The sequence below is a fragment of the Pinus tabuliformis genome, chromosome 7 (genome assembly GCF_031772625.1).
Source record: "Pinus tabuliformis cultivar Carrire ecotype Pingquan chromosome 7, CPIR1, whole genome shotgun sequence".
NCBI classification, from domain to species: domain Eukaryota; kingdom Viridiplantae; phylum Streptophyta; class Pinopsida; order Pinales; family Pinaceae; genus Pinus; species Pinus tabuliformis.
The window spans coordinates 1562602671-1562609603 of record NC_142293.1 but is presented as its reverse complement, the minus strand read 5'-3'; the positions used below and the strand labels follow the sequence as shown (position 1 = coordinate 1562609603).

At 37.5% G+C, this 6933-nt stretch overlaps 1 non-coding gene across 1 annotated transcript; it reads left to right on the top strand.

The window, feature by feature from the left end:
- Window positions 1-836: 836 nt before the first annotated feature.
- TRNAT-UGU (transfer RNA threonine (anticodon UGU)) lies at window positions 837-908 on the top strand. Its single transcript has one exon. It is a non-coding gene; the product is annotated as a tRNA-Thr (tRNA).
- The last annotated feature ends 6025 nt before the right edge of the window (window positions 909-6933 follow it).

Below are 6933 nucleotides of genomic sequence, written 5' to 3'. Positions count from 1 at the left end.
CCTTCGTGGAATCTCAACTCTTAATCATAAATTCCTAAAACCTCCACCCGAATTACTCCAACCAAATTTTCATATATAAATAGTATGATTAAAATTTGTATTGATTACAAATTTATTTATTTAATAAAGTATGAAATAATAAAATTAATAATTAAATTTACTTCATATATTGAATATACACAAGATCAACATTTAAAAAAAATAAATAAAGGAATATTGTAATAGATTATTCTCACTTAACAAAAAATAATTATTCTAACTTAACAAAAAGTTAAAAAAAAATTGGAATAGATTATTCTAGTCATAGCTGTTACTTAATAATATTTGTTTTTAATAAACTAATATTATCATTTAAATATTATTGTTCAAAAATAGGCGTTACTTGAAATTATGGTCTCTACGTTGCTCTCTATTTAAAACTTTGCCATAGTTTGCCTCTTCATCTGGTCTGCTGATGAACCACACTTGTTCATTTGAAAAGCGTTGACCAAAAATTTCTCCTATATATTTTTTACCAAAAACCTTTTCATAATTCATTTTAGATTAAAGAAACTTGAATTCAAAAATTATTCTTACCTAAAAAATAATTGAAATAGATTATTCTCACCTAACAAAAAAAATAATTGGAATAGATCATTCTCACTTAAAAAAATGATTGGAATAAGATTATCAATGTGAGTTGAATAGGTAGTTTAGTAGAGAATAAGAAGCAAATGACAACAGGTTGCGTTTTACTTAAAAACGAATATTTCGTTAGAATGGAGTTGAATATTCCTTGAATTTGCGTAGACCATCGAAGGAATGGATAATGGACACGAGATTAAATTTCTGTGCGAGCCTCTATAGCTCAGTGGTAGAGCGTCAGTCTTGTAAACTGAAGGTCCGTAGTTCGATCCTGCGTGGAGGCAACATTTACTGCAACCAATATTTTTGAAACAATAGTCTTGTGAGAATTTTTACTAAATGCAGGAACAAATTTTTTATTAATCGAATCAATATAGTCTTGTGATAATTTTTACTAAATGTAGGAACAAACATTTTATTGATATTTAATTTTATTAATTGAAACAATATTGTCTTCTGGTAATTTTTATTAAATGAAACAATATTGTCCTCTGTTAGGTTAGTAGTTAGGTCCTGCCTCGAGGCAACATTTACTTCAACCAATATTTTTGAAACAATATTGTCTTGTGATAATTTTTACTAAATGCAGGAGCAAACATTTTATTGATATTTAATTTTATTAATTGAAACAATATTGTCTTGTGGCATTTTTTACTAAATGAAGGAACAAATATTTTATTAATATTTTTTTTATTAATTTGAAAATAAAGACCACTGTTTATTCCAACCCTAACATATAAAAATTCAAATTACAATATTATTTTTAATCTCTATAATATTTATTTAAGTCATAGCACTTAAAAGTTTAAATCACAAAATCATTTATAATTTTCCAATACATTACATAACTAAAACTGACTTTCTAATTAAAATATTTTTTGAAAATTTTAATTAAATAAATTTATAATTTTCATTTGCTTTTACACGGATTTTCAATTTACTAGGCATAGAGTAAAGTAGATGATGAAAGAGTGTTCTGATAAGGTATTTCATAGTGAAAAGTTTATTGGTTCAAAATTCTGTGGGCAAAAATCTAACTATCATAAAGGTTGGTGTGGCTCAGACCAAGTCCAATCCTCCTAATCATCGTATCTACAGTCTTTGCTTCATTCCTTCCCAAGCTAATATTTATAATTTGTTGTTGTTTATTACAGTATATTTTTAAAATTTTAATTAAATAAATTTATAAGTTTCATTTAACTTTTACATGGATTTTCAGTCCACTGAGCATAGAGTAGAGTAGATGATGATGGTAGAGTAGATGATGATAGAGTGTTCTGTTAAGGTATTTCATAGTGAAAAGGTCACTAGTTCAAAATTCCGTGGGCAAAAATCTAACTATTCTAAGGGTTGGTGTGGCCTAGGACGAATGCAATCCTCCAATAATTTGACAACTTAGTTGACCTTGGACCAAAATATTCAAACCTCAAATTCTACTGTTCAATGATCTCAAAACCCGTATAACCTTAAAAAAAAATAAAAAAAACTTTGTACATGCATTTTCAATGTGAAATAGGTAGTTTAATAGCAAGCGACAACTTGCATTTAACATCAAAAGGATATTCTCTAAAATGGAGTAAAAAGAATATTCTCTTGATTTGGTATCATAGTTGCTTTGGCTTCAAGAGGGTGCCTTTGCTGCTGAGGGGTTTTGCTCGGGCTTGTGGTAGACCCTGTTTAGTGGGAGATCTACGGGATTGATTCTTGCAGTGAAAGAAGATGGCGAGGAGTGGAAAGATAGAGATCAAGAAATTTAATGGTCAAAGTTTTGAGTTGTGGAAACTCAAGATGGAGGATCTGTTAGTGGATAAAGATCAATTGATCACGGTAGATCCGAGTACTAAACCAACGACAATGTCAGATGAAGACTGGGCGAAGTTGGATTGGAAAGCAAAGATCACAATACAGTTGTGTATCTCAGATTCAATATTGTTGAATGTATCAGGGGAAGCTACGACAAAGGCTTTGTGGGACAAGTTAGGGACTTTGTGCCAATCTAAGTCTCTGGTGAACAAATTGCTCCTACGAAAAAAGCTGTATAACCTGAGGATGAATGATGGAGACTTGATGACAAATCCTCTGAACACCTTTAATACTGTGGTAAGCCAATTGTTATCTAATGATATTAAAATTTTAGATGAAGATAAGTGCATCAGTTCACTGTGTTCTCTACCAGATTCGTGGGATAGTTTGGTTGTTGCAATAGGTAGCAATACAACTACCTTGAAGTTTGATGAAATAGTCTCATCCTTGCAGTCGGAGGAGATGAGACAAAAAAATATGAAGGGCTAGGATGGAGATGCCTTATATATATGAGGACGGTCCCAGAACAGAAACAAAAATAAGTCCTTGAGTGGGATATCTAAATATAGAGGGAGATCTAAATCTTCAGGAAAACCTGTAAAGGTGTGCTAGAAATGCGGAAAGGAAGGGCACTTAAAAAATGACTGTAGATCTAAATCTCCTGAGAAAGGAAAGGGATTTGATGATGCTCCTTTTGTAGAGGTGAAAACCACCTGTTGATGGTGTTGGATCTGCCAACTCAAGGGACATCCCCGGTATGAAGTCCCAATTAGACCTCACGTCGTTTGGTGTAGGAGTCCCATCCGGTATAAAGGCCCGATTGCCAAATCCTTAAAGATTTGCCTTGGCTCTAGCTGTAAGCACGAGAGAGGGATGCATTGGTGTCTTCGAGAAGCGCGTGCTTGTTGGGTGTTCAGTTACAACTATGTCAAGGTTATTCTACTATAGACGATGGAGAAAAGTGAGCCTCTAAATCAAAGGTAATCGTACCACCCAAGAAGAGGCACAAGTGAACCTAGAGGACCCATCTATCATTTGGTGGAATAGTCCACAACAGATGTGACGATCGTTACAACCAATAAATGAAGAAGGATCTATCTAGTATCCCGCAAAATAGTCCACAAGGACGGGACACCAATAACAACCATTACAACACTTTCTTAATAAGTTAAGCACTAAAATAACTAAATAGTTCAACTATATTAGCACATGTGCAAGAAAACATGAAATAAAGGCATCCACAAAATAGTCTTACAAACATTCATAATCCATGCATGAAGAATGTGCTAGCCTTGAAGGCTTATGTTATTAAGTAAAATTTCCAAGACACAAGTTTACAATGTACATCACTAGCCCCAATTGTGGGACATTGGAGCCACTCCTTGTTCCTCAAAGAACTAGTTGATCTCTCTAATGCCTTGCGGGAGGAACTAAGGTGAAAAGTGATTTGCCCATACAATGAAGGAGTATATATAACCAAGGGTGAATCTTTGACTACCCTCATGACTATTTGACTTCCTATCATTTTTCAGCTTACATGACTCTTTCCATCCCATGTGTGTCCTTTGGACTTCCACTTTACAATACATTTGAATACAATATACATGGTCCACAATAGTGATGTGGCATATGACCACTCATGAAATGACATTGCTAACATGGACTGCTTAATGATGTGGCAATGTCAAGTCACTGTTGCTGTTGAGTGCTGGATGTCTTCTTGGATATACTTTCTCTTCACCTCCTCATGGCTTGGTGATGCGAAATTTTCAATGATCTTTAGTCTTGGATGGTAGTTGCAAACTTGTGTCCCTTTTTTTCTCTTGATTGATCAACTTGTGAGTTCAACTACAAGAGAGTATTTAGGCATGCTTCCTGTTAGAGTCGGTCTGGTCAGCCCTCCGTCAGAGATCAAAACTCCTTATGCATTTCATTTTTAGGTGTCCCGCTCCATTCACTCAGCTGCATTTTGCTAGGGGCATGCCATAATCTGACGGAGAAGGTCATGCTAGTTATTTCCCTCTTGTCTGGTTCCTGCTGGCTTAAGTCTTTGTGTCAAATAATCAAAAAAGTCCATAACAGTCAAGGTCTGGTCCTTCAACGGACAAAAGTCATTTTTGGTCATTAGGTCTGGGAATTGATCAATTTGGTCTCGAAATATGCCCAGTAAAGCCATGCAGGCCAGAGTGATGCTCTTGCAAAGTAATGATCCGCAGCTCTCCATCATCTTATTGACAAAAATCGACGGTTCTTCAAAACTCTATTTTGAAGAAAAGTCCAACAGTGCTATTGGTGACAAAATTTTCAAAAAAGGGTCGACAATTGATTTCTTCAGGTGCAGTCATGGTTTCTGTGGCCAAAGTGATCTGTCATGCAATCCTTGTGAAAAGTGTCGAAAATTTCATCATTTGAGCCCAAAATTCAAAGAAAAGGTGAAAATCAAGGTTATATTAAAGTCAGTGAAAGGTGTTGAACAAGACATTAGAAAAGTGGGTTTTTTTTAAAAAAGTTAATTTAAAAATATGACCTCCAAGCCTATATACACAAATATCATCATAAAACAAACTCATTGTGCAAGCAAGGCGTTGGAGGAAGGTTGCAAGGTCGTGAGTTGAAGGTTGGAGCGATTTGGAGCAGCTTGGGGCGATTTCTGGGCACGCGGCGCACATAGACAAGAGCGCGGCGCACTCACCGGGCGCGGCGCACACAGAGCCTGCCCACCGTTTAAAATCACCACTGGTGCGGCACACTCAGAGCGCGCGGTGCACTGGGCTTTGCGCGCGGTGCACAGGGGCAAAGCGCCTAGAACTTACCAATTTCACTCAAATTTTTTTGTGGAGCTCATCCAATTGCAAGGTAGGCAACCTACCTCCACTTGTGCATCAAATTTGAAAGAGATACGATGGTTTTATGATTATAATCAAATGCAATTTTTTTTATAAAACAAACACAAGAAGACATCAAGAAAACCATGATGCTAGGGTTTGTGCTATAGTGATATTGCTGCCAAGGTGTTTTTCCTACCCTACCCCTATTACTCATTCCCCTATGCCGTTGTCCCCATAATCACTACCTTAACACTACCAAAATCATACTCCCTTTCCCCTCTTCCTATTGCTAAATAAATCCCAAACCATACCTTACAAACCCTAAAACCTTACCTTGCCCAAAACACAAAACCTACCCTATCAAAATTCTCCTATAAACCCCTATTCCCCATTATATTATCCCCCTCCTAATACTCCCTTTTTAATTGTCCCCTTGGTGGCAGATTGTCAAAGAAAACTCTAGCTTCACTATAATCAAAGGGCAGCCTAAATTCAGTTTACAAACAACAGTCATGGCATCCGAGGTTTCATCAGAATATGAGGAGGAGACCCACAGTGATAAAACTTCAGGAGAACAGGCCCCCAAGAGACATCCCCGGAGTGGCAAACATGTTAGAGATGAGCCAAACACCCTCACCGAGTTGCAGGCATGCCCTCTTGCTATGTCATGTTTCCAGCACTTAGCATGTTTTGAATTTTGTCAGAGGGTGGCAAATGTCAGAGTTCATCATGAGTTGGCCCACCTTTTTGCACTTCACCTACATGGAGGACAGTCTATCTTGGCTGGGGTCACTTTCACATTGACACCCGAAACCATATTAGTGGCAACAGGCATACCAAACATTGGAGAATAGTGGCATAAGAAGAAGAAGGTGGAGAGGCATCATTATGAGCCTTACATTAAGGCCAGTTGTTTGAGCCAGCTCACGAGAGTTTTTCCATTCAGATTTTTGAGAGATGAGTATGCTTCGCTCATGAAATTGATCATGAAATACTTCAATTGTGAGGGGAGGTTTTCTCGCCTTTATGCCTATCACATCAGGTTGCTCATGCACTTTACCAGCATGCGGATGATGAACCTCCCATTTTTCATTTGCGGGAACATAGAGAGGATGAAAAATTTCATGCAACACAAGACCCCTCGACAACAGCTCAAAATGTTTATCACTTTGCTCTTATCCGGATTTTGGTGGACCATTAGTTGGGATTGCAGGGTATTGCTTGGGAGGACTTCATCTCCCGTGACTTCTTCTGCGCTCCACAGGTAGTATCAGAGGCAGAGCATGAGATAGGTGGCCCATCTCATCAGTATGAGCGACATGAGACTACTACTATGCCAGTATACATCACCTATCAGAGAGGTAGTAGACCCTTATTTGCAGCGGCAAAGTGAGTGTTATCTCCACCCGGGGTGGAAGGGGCCTCGCTTTCGACATCGACATTACATGAGCAAGGCAGCGTTAAGGAGCCAGTGTAGGAGGAAGGGCCATCAGGCGAACGAGAGACCGAATTCGTTCTCCTCCATGATGATGAGACAGATGCAGAACCAACAAATGCAGAGCTTACAAAGATCATCCAGGAGTAGCAATTAGTGATTGAGTCCTTATCCCTTGACTTGGAGAGGGCCAAGTGGAACATGAAGTACCTGGAGCAGAGAAACAAGCAGCTTGAGGATCAA